Raw genomic sequence first — 18869 nt, forward strand, 5'->3', positions numbered from 1 at the left:
TCTCCATCTGAGGATCTCAGCTCACTAGTGGCTGACAGAAATATCCCATTTCTCAAATTCCTGCTGTAATCTTTCAGTATGTTGGGAATTAGGATATTGCCTTGCTTTCTGACACAATACCTTGAGTCGTGACTAAATAAGGTTTATGCTTGATGGAAAGATTTTATTCTACCATATGGATGTAGAATATGGGTAATTTTTCCAGTTGTAGAGTTACTACTATCTTTGTGTTCTTGACATGTTTAAAAAATATGTGAAGGTATTTCTGAATAGACTTATTGATGGATATTAGGACTAGATGCATTTATATTATTGGGAAAGAAGAAGAAAAATATGCTACTAGTTACTAATTTATTAATCTTCTAAAAAATGAAGCAAGGCAGTCCCACTTAGGAGACTGAGTTTCAGCCTTTTCATCTCATGCCTCTCTTGAGATTGAGATGAAGATAGGAAAACAGTGACCCAGATCCCCTTCAGGCTGTAGTAACAAGTGTGAATGTGTTCATTGTGCAGACAGAGACTTCTCTATATAATGATTCCATACAAATGAGAGGCTCCAAACTTAAACTGATGTATGGCTCTGACTAGTGTCTTTGGGTTGTGCAGCTGTGGGAGCATGGCTGCTCTTTATACTTCATGTGAGGTGCAGTTTTGCACCAGGGCAGCAGCTCCCATTCTTAGTCTCTCTTACTGTGGGAACAGAGGCTCAGATGACCTTGGTGGCAGGATGGAAAATATTCCCTACCTAACAATGTAGGTAGAAATATATGTTTAACAAGTTTAGGCAAGGAATAACTGTGTATAAGTCTCAATGCAAACTTCAGTTGATGGATTCAATACAATAAACTCAATAAGATCCTGATTAACATCCCTTTGCATTTAGGGAAACAGGATAGAGTTGGCATCAAGGTATATGCCCTAGCCTTTACTTCTGACAAAGTCAACAGTAGAATAGAAACCCAGGTATATATAGCTGTTTAATTAAGGCACTCCATGCAAAATCTGGGACATGGGCTCTTGAAGTGGATTACAACATCTTGAACGAGAGTTAAGGTTTCCTTTGCAGTGTCGTTGCACATTGCTGTGTATCAGTGTTCAGAAAATTGTGATTTTGCTTTTTATGTAAACTTAAAGCTGTTTCTGGCTTATTTGACAGGTAATTCAGAATATGCAATTCTCATTTCCTTTGGTCCTTCACCATACCTCCCCTTTCTCTCTTGGCTGTTTGGGTAGGGTAGCTGGCAAGCAGTAAGCATAAGCAATTGTTTTCTTTCATTTCAAGGGAGAAACAACACAGAAAAAAACAGCTGGATTATGCAGAGAAAAGGTCTGCAATAACATTTTACTTTTTTTTATCTGTGTTTGAGAGTTTACTCTTTACTCATTCTCTTGAATAGAATTAAATGGAAAATAAATAATGTCAAGGTTAGTCTCTGGCTTATTATTGGTCTTACTGAGGGGAAATAAAACTTTTTAAAGTTAAGGCCACGCCTACTTGAAAGACCACTACTTGCTTACTGAAAACCTTGTGGATTATGCAGATGGTTAGTTGTGCACATAAACTGACCAAGAGGGAAAACAATGGCAGACGGTAGATGAAACATTTCTTCCTTTTCAGGTGAGTATCAATCCTTTCAAAACAACTGTTGGGGGTCCCAATGTGGAGAAAAGGAAAGACACAACATGTGTTGGTGAGCCAGAATGTAATGAAAATAAGAATTTAAAACTGGTAATTCATACCTATCATTAATCTGAGTTGTTATGATTGAAAGTAGGATAAAGTATTTCTATTTGGATAAGAAAAAGTTAAAGCCCTGTGCTTTTGTCTTGGAAACCTGCTTGTGATACTTCAAAATGATCAATGTATTTGTGAGGTAATAGGGTAGATTTGGCTCTCTCTCTGCACCTCCTCTTCCACTGATTTGTAAGGAATTTTAAAGCTTAAATCTAGAAGATATGTCAGTCCTGGGCTGGGTGAATAAAAAACCTTCATTTTATCTTTCCTTATTAAAAAAAAAATTAAAAAAAAAAAGATCCAAAGCAGCTAGGTCCAGCTGTCTTCCTCTAGACCTGCAGATTTAATTAGGAGGTTGCCAGGTTTGTGGGTGCTACCTTTTGTATTCATAAGGTAGAAATTCCTTTTAGCATCATGTGGTTGCGGTCCTCCATGTAAAGCCATTGTAATATCATTAGATCTGTGCAACACGTACTTAGTTTACACTCACCCTGGGACATTCCTGTTGTAGCTGTCTTGCACCCAATTTAACACGTGCCTTGGCTCATCAGAAATAATTTTTGGGAAAAATTAATAACAGACTGATACTTTAAAAATAGAAAACATTCAAAAATCAGGAAAAGCATTATAATTTTGTCTTAATTTACATATAATTTGCATATGTGAATAAATAAGCACATAGAGCTTAGCAATAAGAAGGCAGAAGTCTTTGTAAAAAATTGCCTGATGTTTTCTCTGTTCTTTCCTGGCCTCCCTCCCTCTTCATTCTCCTCTGTGTCCCTGATAGACCTGCTGCTGCTTCACTCCTGCCAGAGAAGTTTACGTGAAGGTCACATGCAGCCAGATTCCCTCTGGAGAGTCTGGAGCAGCAGCCTGGAAAAGGGTGTCTGGTGGGCACTGCTACCCACCATGGTGGGGCTGGCCCCGGGTGTGCTTCCCCGATGTGCCCACCCCACCACTGTCACTTCCGAGTCTTTGGGAACACAGGGCAAGCTGATGGGCATGAGGCAGAGCCCTGGTATCAACTAGATTATGACTCCTGGCTTGCCATAATGATGTTTCTGAATCTCCTGATTTGCCTAAGAAAAATAAAAGTTCACTGCCTCTTTTCAACTCCATTTCCTGCAATAAAGGTTGAAGAAATCATATCAAATAGTAATTAAGAAAATAGAAATAGTTCCTTTAAGGAAAACTTCAGATACTCAAGTTATTTGAACAGAATGGCATGCAGCACACCATCAACTTTGCTAACTTAAATTACATAGTTTCATGTCAGTCTAACACAAATGAAGTTTCAGTTGTATTGTCCCCTGCTAAACAGTGAATTACATTCTCAGAGACCCAAGGAAGTTTCAAACATTCAAAATTCTACAGCTATAGCTCTTTTTTTGTGAGTAACTGTTCATTATGGATCACTAGACTGGATTTGATACTGAGTCAGTTTGAGAGCTTTATTGTATTGTTTAGAATGACATAGGATTAATATTAGAAGAGAGAAACAGTCAAAAATGAGACCATACAAAGTCAAGCCAGCACTAATTGGGAACTCTATGACATTTCCCAGTTCATGGAGAAACTTTATTTAATTCATTAATGTAGGCACACAGTTTGTGGTAACTGGGAGCGGGGCTGAGCCTCATCCCCAGTGGGCACAGCTGTGAGCAGCAGGTGAGCAGCACTGACAGCAATGAGCCATGGAGTGCCCAGGCACTGCCCAACCACCAAAGGGAACAGAGGGCACACAGGTGCACTGCATGAACAGGAGGGGATAAAAGGCTGGGCTGAAGAACAAGAAGGGCAGATGCTTGCAGCTTTCTGAAGTGAGGTAGTGTAGCTCTCTATGGGTTGAAGATTCCTGAATTTTTATGATGATGCTCTGTGTACTGTGGCTGTCTCAACTGTGACACATTAACCAGAAAGTATCAAAGTCTTCTTTCTTTCAAAGGTGGGTGGTGGCTAAGAGAGTATTATTATTTCCTATGGTTTCTTTTGAAGTCAATAATCAAAGTTTTTACTTACAGGCTAAAGTTTAATGGACAGAAGTGGTGTGCACATTGGACATTACGGGACATCTTCAGGGCATTGGGGCTTCTTGCTTCAAGATGAGATTTTCTTTTACTCTGGGCTTCAAGTGTATAGGGTCCAGCCTTTTGTGTACTTTTTTCCTACCGTGTAAAATGGGATTTTCATGGCTAGGGAAAGCAGTTTTTGCCAGAAACTTTTCTCATCCAAATAGAACTGGCAAGTGGCCAAAATTGTGCTGGTAGTTCTTTAGTTGTGAATTTTAATTTCCAGGCAGCTCCTTTTAGTACTTGTTCACATAACCTTTGCTTCTCTCATCACTACTCTTAACAGAGGGTGTGAGCAGGTTCCTGGTGCAGAAGGTGATGGATACAGGCTCAGCCTCCAGCCCCAGGCCTTCATGAGGGTTATGGGGAGGGGCTCTCTGCTCTGCCAGCCTTCCTGCTCTACCTGGAGGCTGGCAGCAGTGTGGCCCACTGGGCACTAGCAGCAGCTTGCCCACAGCTTTCACAGTCTTCACTCATCTCTCTGTCTGATGGGCAGATGAAAGCCATGCTACTCAGCATGCAGAGGGCAGTGTGGTTTGTCCTACAGCTGAAAAATGATAAGGAGATTTTTTTATGTGGTTGGCTAGAAACTTCTTTACCCTCCTCTGAATAAAAAGCCACCTCCCTGGCATTTTTTAAAAACTCATTGTCATTCATTCAACAGTGTTAAATCTGCTCATTTTGAAGTATCAAGTGTTTTTCCCTAGCAACAAGATTTTTCTTGTAAGTGACAGATTGGATGTAGGAGCAGGGTGGGGCAGAGTGAAAATATATATTTCTTAAAATACTGTTCAATAACTACTGCCTTAGTGTTAAGATCCTGCTACTGAATGTTTATTTTAAGTAAGGTTCCCTTGTATGATAACCAGATTTGACTTACAAAATTTGTTCTTAGATTGACACACAAATGGTATTAAGTTTTAAATATAGAAATAATTTACAACTCATATATCTCAATTCTGTATCATCTCGTAGGAATAATTTGTTGAAAATATTCCTTAACAACAGGCATGTACTAACATGGGCTCTAAAATCTGTGGCACCATACTTTAAAAGCCTGTTTGCATTTTGTCTGTTTCTTTAAAGGGCTTCCGTATTGTCTCGGACTCCCCTGGAAATGCAGTAAGGATTCGTATCACATCTCAGTTGCCATAGCAACAGCAGTCTTTCCCATAATGAGCTGCATCATCTGAACTGATGTCACAGCATCATGCAGCAGGTCACACAAGGCACCTCCTAGTATTGCATCTTACAGATGTGCCGTAAACATCAAAAGAGGATGATTTGAACAGGACATGGTAAGTTGCAAAATATTGTGCTGCTCTTAATTGCAGAGTTATTTTTTCCTGTTTTATAAGGTTTTTCTAATGTAAGTGTGTGGGTTTTGCCTTGTAAAAATCATTTTGAAGAAAGATGCTGCATGCCTAAGTATTATTTTCAGTCAGACAGGCTAAGACAAAGGCCTACAGAAAACACATTCAGTCTGAATGTTTAGACTTGCCTTTGCTTTTGTGATGAAAGGCTGAATATTTGAAGATAATATATTTAAATTTCACAATCTAATTAATGTAGCTGTTGTCTGATTTTCTTAAATGGAAAGAATAGCTGTTTTCAATTCTAATGCTATAAACGTAGTTTGTTCCTTTCCTTGTCTCTTCATTTCAGCATTTCTATTATGTTTAGCTCCTCTTTGGACCTATTTTATCTCGATAGCATGAGCATCACCTATTTACTTTCATTGGCCTTCCATAGCATGATAGCACAGAAAATACTGTGCAAACAGTGCTGAACAAGCAACTGGAACAGTATTGATTTTAAACATGGTTCAGTACTGTCCTATTTCTACTGTCATTCTTAAAAAAACAAAACATAGATTTAATTGTCAAACAATAACCAAATGTTTTGAAAGGACAGTAGCTTTTAGTGCTTTTACTGTTTTACTTTCTTTGACTCTGTTTTTAAAATTATAATATGAGTTTAGTGAATCTTTAGATCTATCTTTTACTGAAAAGAAAACAAGCTTTTTTTTTTTTTTTCCTGCTGCAACTGCAGTAAAAGGTGTAGCCAAAGATTCAAGCATTCTGAGAAGGTTTGCAATGAATAAAATAATAGGAATAATTAAAAAGGTTTCCACCTCTGTCTTGGGAAGAAAATACATATCTTTTATATTTAGAAAGCTGGTTAAAGTAATGTCTACAGTATCTAGTAATTCTTTACAATGTCTAGTATTTATGTTGTATTGAGGTCTTGCTTCTGGAGGCTAGGTTTATTTTGCTTAAATTCAAGTTAATCTTGCTGGATGGTATATAATAACATTGTTTGATTTTGCATGTTTGAAATATTGTCTTTCAGCTGCTTGCTATTAGAAGGAAAGAAAAGAGCAGACACATGTCATTTTAATTGATCAATATGTCCACTAGGAATTAGGGAGTGGTCTCTGGCTCTGTTTCTCCCTGTGTAGCTTATATTTCAAAAGTGCAGCAAGAAAAAAGCAACTGTTAATTTTATAGTGATATCAATATTTATTGTGGAGTTTGGTCCCTTCTATTTGATAAAATAATAAATATCATGAGATCTGACTACTCTTCATAAGGGTATGTGTGATGGTCTTATCTGGCACAAGCTGGAATAGAGCTCTTATATCTTAATTAGGCAGTCTGTACAGAATCACACATGCTTTTTTCAGCATGATCTGGGTACATCTCTTGGGTTTTTCCCCACTGAGAAACACAAAGCAAAATACTGTAAATTAGTGATTAGAGTTATGTTTGATTTATTTGTGATGCATTTTATAGTATGAAAGTAGTGGTCTCCTGCACTTGCTGTGTTCCCATCAGGCAAACTCGGAAGGGATGAGTTAGCAGGAGGATGGGGGTGGGGCGGGACAGCTGATGTCTGCCTTGAGTCAGAATCTGGTGTGAGGAGAGCTGGTGAGCAATGCCTTTAAGTGCAACTTTACGGATCATAAAAGAACAGCCAATAAGCCACAGATGTAAGATATTTCTGGTTTAAATATTATGCTTTTAGTATCATCAATAATAATGTATTTTCTTAGATTTTTAAAGTGACTTGATCACAGCTAGAATTTCTCAGATCAATGTTCAAACTTAGTGGAAACATACTGGGTAAAAAACAACAACTTTGGCTGGTATTAAGGGAGGCATGACCTACTATGAAGCCCTCAGTGAAGGATTTTTTTCTCCCCTAATAATAATACAAACAATGTCATTTCTTAAACACTTTTTTTAAAAAAAGTCCTGCTACTCTCCATTCCTCACACTTCTTACAGCATTGTTTGCCCTGGGAAACACCTGCTAATAATGGAGCTGTGATGACACTACTTGATTTTTGGTAATCTTGGCAAATTTTGACTCCTGAGCAATACTTCTATAATTAGAATGCTCCTGTTAATTTTTGTATGGGCCCAAGTGTTGCACTGAGATCTGTATGTGAGGATATGGAAAAGGAGTGTTAATATGAAAAGCAAGCCTGATTGCCTGAGTCAGAGCATGACCAAATGTAGAAACACTAAAGATATAATACAATTTTGCTTGTTGTTGGGGCAGGTTCATAACTGGTACAAGCGAGACAGCATATGACAGTGTGAAAATTGTGCTGCGTTCAGCTTTGTTCCACAGCTGGCCTTATACCATTGCTGAAGGCAATATGTTTTGTAAATACATGTATTCTTCCCTGAAGTAGCTGCATTTGCACTGTTACTCTGAAGACCGGAGCTCTTCTGTATATGCAGAATCCTACTGACATGGAGCTGGGGATGGCTGTGTACTAGTGAACTGAAAGGATGTCACTGTTTAATCTTTACTTTGCTGTGAAGGGTTTTATTATATCATCAATTAAGTAGTTCTTATATAGCTTAGCACTCAATGCAGAGAGAAACAGAAGCGTGGTTCTTCCCAAAGCAGCTGTAGGAGCTGATGATAAAACCCAACCACAGTGGAAGTTGGCACAATTTTAACAGCTTGTAGGGTTTTTTTTACCATACAACAATGCAAAGCCTACCTAGAGGGGATCAGAGCGTGCCCTTAATGGAAGGAATTTTCTTTCTTCTCTAAAGAGGAGTTGAGGGAACTTAATCTATGTTCTGAACTTCATCTTTTGTAGGTCAAGTTACAGTAGAACAGGGGGTGGGTGTCCTGTGTCTCCCACCTCTGACAGATCAGGAATGAAGCTGTGCTCAGAAACCCATCCCTTGAAAGTCTAGTCAAAGGAAATCTCTATCAGAAATGCTCAGGTATTGATTAGAATTGATGGCACTTCCAAAATGCTGGTGAAATATTTCCTTCAAAATAATGGAAGAATTGGAAATAATTTTAAAAATTGCCATGCCATGTCCTAGGCTACTTGCACCTTTCTGTAAAAGTCACTGCTGCATCATGAAAGAAATACTGGCAAAATTCTGGGCTTGTTTTCCTGCCCCCTCCCCCCCAGTCTCTGCTGTGTACTCCTAGCTTCAGGGTGGGACAGAATGTCTGAAGCTCCAGAGGTGCTTTTAAAAGAAAAAAATCATGTGTATTAAAAGATACCATGTTTCTCTCTCAAAATATTATATTTATAATTGGTATTGTAAGTATGGCCCATGTTCTATAATGAAATGTCTCTGCATTTATAATAACTTTGCAGATATTATACTGGTGTTACTGGGACAAAATTAATAATACATGAATGAAAAGATGGCATTAAGAAATCATCTTACAACTAATTTATGTCTGAATACTAACATTTCTGTGGACTGGACAGGGTAAAGGTGACTTGTGCTTTTCTATAAAAACAGACACTCATTAAAGCAGGTTCTAGCTGCAGAAGATGACGAAGTTGTCAATGTTGCCCCTATGAGTCACCCAGACTGGGCCAAGTGTTTCCTGCCACAGGAAAGGAAGGAATCGATGCAAAAGCTGAGCTGGATGGAGAGCCAAAAGAAGAGTGGATTAGTGAGAGAGCAGGATGATGGTCAAGAACCAGAGCTCTCCTGAAAAGGCAGCTCCCATATTGGGCTTCTCAGCCTCTGGAGACTGGCAGAGGGCAAGGCAGACCTCAGCTGTGTTTCTAACCCTACCAAGCTGTTCCTGTGGTCATTTTCTGTTTTGTCAGTGCTTAAGGGCTACCTATAGCTGGCTTGCTGCACAGGCATGTGTGCTGTTTGATTTGTTCTCCTGGACAAAGACCTGTGGAATATCGTATTTTCATATCCAGTCTTATATTTTATATTTTTTTGTAGATTTAAAAATAAAAGTACCCATCCCCACTTCATATCCATTAAAAAAAAACCTGCTAAAAGTGTATAATATAAATACTTCAAATAGTTTGGAATGTTCCTATTTATGGGTATATATAATGTCAGAAGGGTCATCATATAAATTGCTCTTTGAGTATCAAAATGTGTTTTCCTAAGCAAAATTTTTCTTATTTTTAAAAAGCCTTCAGAAAAGCTTCGGTTCTGAGGAAAAGATGAAATAAATTAAGAAACAATCCAGATAGCTCTTTCCTTCCTGACTGGTGCATGAAAGGCAGGTTTCAAATATCTGACTTGTGAGTGCTTTGAATCCCAGCAAGGCTGACTCAGCTTTTCATCCCTCCAAGGTCAAAAGATTCAGCCCTGTGTACTTTACAATGTCTGCCATTTTCAGACAAGATGCTTCAAGCCAGGAATCCTCTCTGCTCTGTGTGAACTCTGTTTTCATGGCATGTGTCAGATGCAGGCTTGCCCTGGCAGACTTGGCCAAAATGCTGCTGCCTCCTGCTTGTCCAGTGCTCAGTCCCAGGGGGGATTTTCTCTCAGCTGTGTAAAGAATGTCTTCTAAGGTGCCTGAAAGTTGAGATAGGTTGTAAATATACAGTGTCCTTCAGCCTGAGGAATAATCTGTGTCCTGAGGAGAGTATCGGCCTCAAGATGATGGAGAATGAACACTGTGAATTGACCTTTCCCTACCTATGCCAACCCAGGGGCTTCTGGCACTGCTGAGAGCACTCAGGGCAAGCAGCCGGCTCTGGAAGAACGACTGCTCTGTAGGGTGAGGCAGCAGAAAGGCTCTGACCAAGGGAGGCACCTGGCTCTTGGGCCAGCAGGTACAGGAATTGCTGACCCCCGGAGCTGCTGCTGCTCCACATCAGCTCCTTTCACAGACACCCAAAGTTTGCTAAGCATTTAGCTGAAATGTGCATTCCCTCTTTGGCAAAGAAGTCTTGCAAGTGATGGTGATTTCAATGAGGAAATGCCTCTGTAAAATACTTTTCTCAGCCTCCTCAGGTGCTGTGTCTTATGGGAGCTGACACACTTGGAAAGATGGCCTTTGTTAGCATGAGGTTGTACTAAAAGGACTCCTAGCATTTGACTGAGGAAGCACCCAACTGCAGTAATTAGTTCTGCTTTCAGTCTTACTGTATATCTATTACTTTTTTTGGGTTTTTTGTCTTTCAAGAGCTACCCTGTACTGATTCTCTTGTAAGTTCAATGTTGTCACAGTTTCAGAATTAGGATGCTGATATGATGTTACTTTATGTGCTGTCAGATATTAATTTTTTGCCAGCTTGGTGTGTGGATAAAATGAATGCTAATGTCTGAATACAAGTTTGTTTGTTTTCTGTGTGATTTTTACAGCATTTTTTCTCTGGTCTAAAAGCTTATAGATCAATCTCCACTTCAGTCTTAACCTGCAAGGAGGGGATGCATTTTATCTTAGGCTTGTATTTGTTTTCAGCTCCTCTCAATTCCATCATATATTGACTTCCTCTGTCTTAGTATGTCCTTCCAGATTGCTGTTCCTGGATTATATGACTGTAATTGTTCTCTTCTACACAGCTGTCATTCTTTTCTTATTTAAATCCCTTGGAGAAATGTTGCATTTCTTCTGGACAGTTTCTAAAAAGTTGTTAATGAAAGTTTAGATACAGAAGACTTGTGGGACTTAAGGGTTATTATTATGTTTAAAAAAAACAGAATTCAGATCTCTCTACTGAAACTTGGGTAGAACCCTTGCAGTGTAAGGGGCTGTAATGATTTGACTGAGAAACAGGCAAATCTTTTCTTACTTGTTTGCCTTGATTTTCAGCTTAACTTGAGGTGGATAATTTTTTTCTCACTTTTCCTAAATATTTCCTTACAAGGGATAAGTTACATGCCCAAGCTTCTTGGAAAACCTGTGTCTGACTTGGGAGAAAAAGCTATTTTTCCTGTTCCTTCTATAGAATTTTAAAAATTTATAATAGTTTATCTGCCTGTCTTTGTATTTTCCTGTTTGTGCTTCTGCTTGTTTTCTGAGGTTGGTTGTTTTTTATTGGTCATGGTTTTATTGAATAAAGCTGAGCTTTTAGTGGGGATCCATCATGAACTTTCAAGGGATTTAAGGCAAAAAATGCTTGTTACCTGCTGTAAACTAGGGTGCAAATTAACATGAGAAACATGGAACATTCTAGTTTTCAAAAGAGGAGTGAAATAGAGATTTTTGGAATTCACTTAAGTTAACAAAATGGGTTATTATAACTACCCCAAGCTGTAGAGTCTATTTATTTATTCCACATACTGCTTCAGAAGTATCTGTTTCTCATAGTGTTTTAGACAAACCTTGACTGTATTGATTAAAATGAAACAAAAAGCTGCACCTTTATGCATTTAATTTACAACAGAAAGGAAAATGCTCTGTGCACTTCTTGGTTTAAAAAAAACCCCACAGTACAACACAATCCAACATTTATTTGGGGAGTTTTAAAACAGCATTTCCTTTATTGGCTAGATAAATGCTCCTCCTTTGTTTAACAGATTGCTGTGACAGAATATTCTCTATCAAGACAGTTGATACAACAAAACATGCCTGCAAAATAAAAAAAAAGTAAATAATACACCTACCAACTGAAACATTATGCTCATTAGGTAGAAAATTGGGAAGTAAGGACAGATGCCTTTTTTGCATTTTGTCGTACAACATTAGATGCTGCTAACCAAGCCCACCAAGAAATGCTGTTGAACAGTCAACTGTATTACATTTTCTCCCTTTCAATTATATATATCTGTATGTTTTTGACAGGTATTTATTTGAGAGACTGAGAGAACATGTACAATGAACACAACCAAAAAGAAAGGAGCCTGATATTGTCAAGTATGAGGGCCGTATAAAATTGTTGTTCAGCTGATATTCAAAATGACCCTTAAAGAAACTCAAACAAAACACTAGTTAACAATGAAAAAAAATTAATGAAAAACTTTTCTTGACACTTAGTTTTTGTCCTGAAAAGCTGTACTTCAGAGTTGAGTTCTATTGATGGAATAACTGTGGTCTATTGAGAATGTTTTCAAATAAGGACATCTTTCAAAGCTGTTGCATGAAGCTACTCCAGGCTGCTTAAAATTTTCAAGTGTGTTAGATCATGTTTAGCTTTTCCTGCTGAAGAGGCTAATTCCCTGGGCAAAGCTGTACTAGCTAGTGTGTGTCCTTCCTGTACTTTAAGCTGCACTGGTAGTCTCCTAAAACATACAATTTCTTTTAGAGTAATAAATCTGATTTAGATTGCAGAAAGCCCTCCCCTCAAAGCTCACAGCTTCAGCTAGAAAAGCCTGATGTCTGTCAGATTTCAGCATATCTAGTCTGTTGCTAAGGCAATGACACAGCAGATATGTAAGTTGCCATTTTAAGGGTCATCTTTTAAAATATGCAGGGTTTATTCTATAGATGCTTAATATGCCATCTAGTCTTACTCCTTCTCAAAATTTCATCCTAATATCTTACTAGGTCATTAACAGCAGCAAGCAGTTTTTTGATGCTAATATGCACAGATAACCTTTGAAAATTATTAGGGGATTTTGGGTTTTCTTGTATCTGGAGAAGGTGGAATCTAAATATCCTCTGTGCATGATGTATAAACAGTGTATCAGCAATAATGGTGCTAGCTCTTTCAGAAGAAAATAATTTTAACCCCTGAAGTGCTTTGCATCTGTGTGCAATGCAGTAGCTTTTAAAGTAAAATTTTAAATAAACGGAGGGGCTTGATTTTGTATTTCTGTGAATTATACTGAAAACTTAATTAATCCTTCTGTTCTGCTTTGTTAGGTCATTTTAAATTGGTTTGGAAGTTGAGTTTCATTTGCTGGTCCCACCTATTAAATCCCTTTTCTTTGCTGTAACTTGTAAAGCTGCTTTAATCAGGAGAGCTAAATCTCCCTCAGATGTCTCTTGTTCCTGTTCTTGTTAGGCAATATAGAGAATTTTTTGTCAGCACCTTGAGGGCCTGAATGGTGAGTTCTGTAGAATGCTGGTACTTAATTAATATTTGTTTGAGTAAAGATCTTAGGTGTTCTACCTCCAGAGCTTATCATGAAATGTACTGAAACTACTATAAGGAATTCCTGGGTTTAAATGTCAGTGTAACAGGCTAGAGAATGAAAGTTGGTCAGAGAAGTGATAAGCTACAGGAAAGGTAGTGAATGGCCAGTGATACTTGAATCAAGGAGACTGGAAACTCTTGTGGCTCTGATGCTGAATGTGCCCCTCTCACACTGCCTCTGCAGCTGTGCCCCTTGCTTGCCACCTGTGGAATGGGCATAATGACATTTTTTGCCTTTGCAAACCACTCTGTGCATGTGCCAGGTGACACCACTGCCAATGTAACCTCACACACAGGGGTACTCATCAGGCAAGGAGCAGATACCAGAGAGAATGGTGCAAGGAGACATGGCTGAATGGAAGAGATGTGGGTGCTGGAAAATGCACTGTTGAACCTAAAGCAAGGAAACCAGCTTTGGGGATTTTTGGTCTTAGGCAAAAGATTGCACAGCAGAACATTTACGAAATGTATAGAAAGCTCACTGATTTTGGTAGCAAAAAATTTCATTTATAAGTAGTGTATACTCAATTATGCTGAGCCTGCTGAATTGAAAATATCAGCTGAATTCTACAATTAAGTTTGAAATGACCAGGCAAATATCTCTACTGGCTGAGTTGAAGTGATTTCCACATAGACAGAGGCAGCACCACCTGGTCTGTAAAGCTTAAGGCAATATGTGCATGCCATTCTATTTAAAAAGAAATTACTGTTTTTTTGTGAAAGGTGGACCTGTCATGCTTTTGCATGATGTCCAAGGGCTCCTTTCCAAAATTAGAGATTGATAAGAATTGTTTTACAAGCCTGTGCTTTTCAGTCATTGCAGACTCCTCAAAACACCAATTGTTGATCTTCATGAAACTTTATTGCCTAGGTTTTGTTCAGAGAGCATACAACACAAACCAACTATTGACAGATGGATATGCATTAAAAGGAGATACACAGGACCAGCATCTGCTCTGAATTAAGCAGTCCCCTGGGTTGTGGAGATATTGCTCTTTCTAGTCTAATAAATATTTATTTTTGAAACCAGAATAGCTGTGTCAAGTAAGTTAAGGTTGTATATTTCCAATTAATGTGTCAATAGCTCAGGGAAGAGAAACATAGCAAGAAAGGCACTTTTTGAGTGATAAAGAATAAAAGTAGACCTCAAATTAACCTCTATTGTTTTCTGATTCCCAATACAATTTAGAATCCCCTTCAGTTTTGTCTTACCTAGTCCTATATACTGGCATGATTCCTATACTAATCTTTTGAATTGTTAAAAATTAAATCTAGGGCTGTGCTTAGTATGTAAATTAAACAAGCTAGTCTGCTAAACTCAGCACCTAAAACTTAGACATATGTGAACTTCAACCGCATGTTTTTTTGAACTTTATTGAATGGTTTAGAAATTGAATTCTGCACTTCCCTGTGTTCTTACTGACTGTTAATTGTTGATGTATCCTTTTAATCTGAGTAATACCACATGGTTGCAACTAATCCTTAATAAATTCAGACTATGGACAGCCATTACTTTAGCAAAAGTATAAAGATAAAATAACTTTTTTTTGTCTGGTGCTTTCATTGGTATGGGAGAACCACAGGGAAGGCAGAGGTTATAGAGAACCTCAAGAAACCATCAGCCTATGAAATGATATTTCCCCCAGCTATACCCAGCCTGAAAATTATACAGTCTGAAAGTGAAATTTGATACCACTTGGAGCTAGGAAAAATGCCAGCTTGGCAAGGCTCATAGGTTTTTTTAGCAATATTTTCCTAGACTGGAGGCAGCCTCAGGGATTATAATTAGCCTGTCTTGGACTGATTAGTGTTGGGTACTTGAAGATCCTTGATCAGCAGAATAACACATCCTGACAGCCCAGTGGAAGAAAGTCCAGCACTTCAGTTCTCCCTGCATGTAGCTGAGAAAAGAATCTTTGGGTAGAATAAATCCCTTTATGAGAAAAATGGTGGATGTATTGAATACTCAGAGGTGGTTATCTCCTGGGCCAGGATACACAGTGATTTATTCCAGCCTTTCAAATCATTTTACTGAAAGTGAGGAAAATAAAATCTGTGCCATAGGACTCTATTTAAGTTCTCCTTTTTTGATTGATAACTCATAACTGCCAGCTGGGACACAAGCAGAAGTAAGCTTGCTTTCTTCTTCTAAGAGATCTTCCAAGACATCACAGAATCAAAGTTAGATCCAAATGGGATGAAAAAAGTAATGTGATAAACTCTGAAATTCTGTGCAGTGACCTTTTAGAAAACTGATAACGATGTAAATATAGGGCAGATCACCAGCTATTTGATAAAAAATTATGGCTCAGTTAGCAACTCTATCTTGAGAGTCTGAAAAGTCCAATAATGTTATCAATCACAGTGCATTAGATTTTTGGGTGGTAATGCAATACCAATATATAGGCTATATCCTTTCTCAATGTGAGGAAAAACATTCATTTTTCTATAAAGAGATTATAGGAGTAGATGTACAAAGTAGGAAAGGAGACTGATATCTAATCATTCACTTGACACAGATGTGTGTTCACCAGGGACATTGACTCCAAGTCACAAATCTAGCACACAGTATGGAAAACTTGATTAACACTCCCACCCAACGCCCCCCCCCCCCCCCCCCCCCCAATTCAAGCTTCTGAGAGGGCTTTTTTTAATTTTAAAAAAGAGTGAGGGAGCTAACAAGGCATAATGGTACTTTAATGGCTCCCAGTGAGATAATTCCTGCAGCAGTGATGAGGAGGAAGGCTCTCAGAGTTCCCTTGGGAGCTGTGCAGGGGCTGGGAGGAGCAGGGTCTGCAGCACAGCGGCAGTGAGTGGGATTCCTTACCAGTGATGATATTACATGCCGATAAATTACATTTTGGAGTTGCTCCAAAATATCAGCATTAGGTTATTCTTGAAGCTACCTTAGCACTTACGCCCTCTCACAATTATTTCACTGCTGCACCTATTACAGGCATGCCACTGAATCTTGCCTCAGGTGCTGCTCAGTTCTTGTACAGATCTAACTCAACTCCTGCTGGCTTCTCATGTTTCACTTCTAATGGAAATATAAATCTGTAGGTCTTATTCAAGGCTTACTAGGGTCATTAATAAGCTTCAGGCCCAATATCTTCCCATGTGTGGATTTTTTGTTTTTTTTCTCCGATTCTGTGATTTCCCTAAGGAAAGTGTCATGAAGTTGAACAAAGCCAAGCTGAATTCTTGGAAGAAGTAAAAACATTAGGAATGTATGTGCCTCATTTGAGATTGAAAGGTTTGATAAAGGGTTATAGGACTGTAAAGATTTGGGAATAATCATGCTCCTCAATTTCCTGCCAAAAAATGAAAATGTTATTACTTTTGTCTGTGAAGTTCTGGTCAGTTCCAGTTGCTATTTTAGTACACAAAAAACACTTTAGTGCTTCACAGTATTGGAAAGCTGATTATGATCTGAGTACCAGTAATACTATGCAGGTAGGTTTTAAACTATTTTTTCAAGAAGCTAACATGAGTATTTTGTCTTCTTGAGAGATGATAAAACAATCTTATCAAATTTTATCCTGGTTTCAATTTTTGAAATATAGCCTTAAAAGGGTAAAGTAGCTAAAATCTTCAGGAATGTGTCAAAAGCTTTAAGAAGTGACTTTATTTTCTAAAAGACCAAGTAAGGTATCAGTGACTTGAAAGTAAGATTGAAAAAATTACTAATTTCTACGTGGAATGGGCTATAATGGTTGATAATTTCCTAGCATTTTATTGATTTTTTTTGTTCTTATTTGAAATATAAAAAAGTTCCTAGTATTGAATGTGAAAATAAAAGGTCCCTGATGTATAGGAAACAAAGTTTTGCACAGTGAATTCTTTGAACTAAAGCATGGTGGTAAACTTAAAATGTGAATTTATGGGAATTATTTATGATAGCCCTAGGGGCTGAAGTCCTATTTAATGGCAATGCAGGGATAACAGCGATGAAGTACACAGGCAGTAAGAACATTAGGGTCAAAAATCACAGCTCCATCTGCTGATGTAATTCTACCTGATTTTGTAGAGGTCAACAGTAGTTAGAGTAAATGCCGGGTTTTTTTGTAGATCCGGAAACAAATAATCCAAACACAGTAGTGTGATCCATTTTGGTATTAGTGTTATATTTCTATGCTTGTTGTTATCGTAAACATTGTCAGACAGACTTGTATGTGAAGTCTAGCACAGATGCACAAAAAAGTCCCAGTATCTCCTTCCCACCCCAAATGCCCACTGTGCTACCACAAGACTGAGAGCAGGCCTGCCAAATGATGTACCAGGAACATGGCAGATATGTTAAAGATTTGTGCCATGACCTCCTACATGTCCCATAACAAACTTTTTGGTTTTTGAGATCTTATCCTTGCTGCTAGAAGTATGTGGGGAGTGCTAAACAAGACAGTCAGTATCCTTTAGGATGCTTGGGCCGCCAGGGAAGGGGCTTGTGAGGAAGAAGATAATGTGCCCAGGGTGTGTTTGTGGTATCGGGGCTTCCTGCCCCATGGGAAGGTGCAAAAGGCAGCTGGGAACAGTCTGGCTGCTGGCAGTCAGAGCCTGCACAAAGCAGGAGAAGGGGCACAGGGCAGGAAAAAGAGTTTGGCTAGAGCTACCCCAGGCAGAAGAGGGGTAAAAATTGGTTTGCTGGCAACAAGAAGCCAAGGGAGAATAAGGTAACAGCTGAAATAAACAGGCCAGAACTGCTGCTTGATGACCCCACGGGCCTCAGCTCCTGTCAAAGTAACAGGAACACTGCAAACTCCTCTGTGGCCATTTAATGGATATGAGGCACTATTTCTAATCATATTTGGAATAAGGTTAAAGAGTTAAAAAGTACAATATGCAAAAAATATATCTACTGGCTTTATCCCACATGGTTACAGCATGCAGAAAATGAATCAGCAGCAATTTAAGAACACAGTAATAATAAATTTAACTTCAGCTAAGCAAGCTCATTCTTTAAATCCTTGGAGACTCTGCAAGAGGTTTTAATAGCTGCTTTGTGATGTGGATATGTCCTCAGTTTAAAAACTGGACTAAATGGTTCCTTTTGCATAACTTAGGAAGGAGCCTTCATATGGTAATGATTTTAGGTCACTGCTAAGCTAGACCAGATGTGGATGAATGGCTTAAGTGAATGCTGTATATCCCATTACAAAGCTTTTTAGGTCTATATCCTTACCCTCTTGCTAATAAGCTTGCATTTAATGAGTAAGTCCTTAATACACAGTTATATGTCAAAAGAGGCAATAACAGTTCCACCATAGTTTTTGATGACGTTGAGGAAGCCAGTCATTGACAAAATTGACAGGGTGTTCTGTAATTAGGAAAAACTTTATTTGTGTATCATTGCCACCTAGAAAGATATTGTCTCCCTCTGTGTTTTAGGGATTAGAAGAGAACCACATTGAAACCATAAACTAAACTTATTTTCTGGGTGAAAAGAAGGAAACAGTGTAATGCAATGAACTGTCAAATAAGGAATGAACTTTCTGAAATATCAGCTGTAGTCTTTTAAATTTGAGCAGTTTTTGTCTAAAAATAAACTATTGATTTGCAGAGATTAAAAAAATTCTTGTCTGAAATATCAAGAATAACAAAAGATAATTTATCAACCTTTCTACTTGTTGAGCTTTAATGGTGTAGAATAAAATTGCTCAGTTGTCAAGAATCTACAATGATCCTCTTGCCCAATTATCTGACTGCTTTGGGGCCAGCCAGCATGTTGTTCA

General features: G+C 38.4%; 1 protein-coding gene across 6 annotated transcripts in view; it reads left to right on the forward strand.

Moving 5' to 3' along the window:
• The first annotated feature begins 4890 nt into the window (after positions 1-4890).
• AKAP6 (A-kinase anchoring protein 6) overlaps positions 4891-18869 on the forward strand; it is a 258501-nt gene continuing 244522 nt past the window's right edge. For 3 of the 6 annotated variants that reach the window (XM_030274631.4, XM_030274630.4, XM_030274629.4), the window contains exon 1: positions 4891-5102. The gene's annotated coding sequence lies outside the window, so the exon portion shown is untranslated. Of the gene's footprint in view, positions 5103-7926; positions 8057-18869 lie in introns of those variants that run through there. The other 3 variants (XM_030274632.4, XM_012574183.5, XM_072930744.1) reach the window with 2 other exon arrangements.

The sequence above is a fragment of the Taeniopygia guttata genome, chromosome 5 (genome assembly GCF_048771995.1).
Source record: "Taeniopygia guttata chromosome 5, bTaeGut7.mat, whole genome shotgun sequence".
NCBI classification, from domain to species: Eukaryota; Metazoa; Chordata; class Aves; order Passeriformes; family Estrildidae; genus Taeniopygia; species Taeniopygia guttata.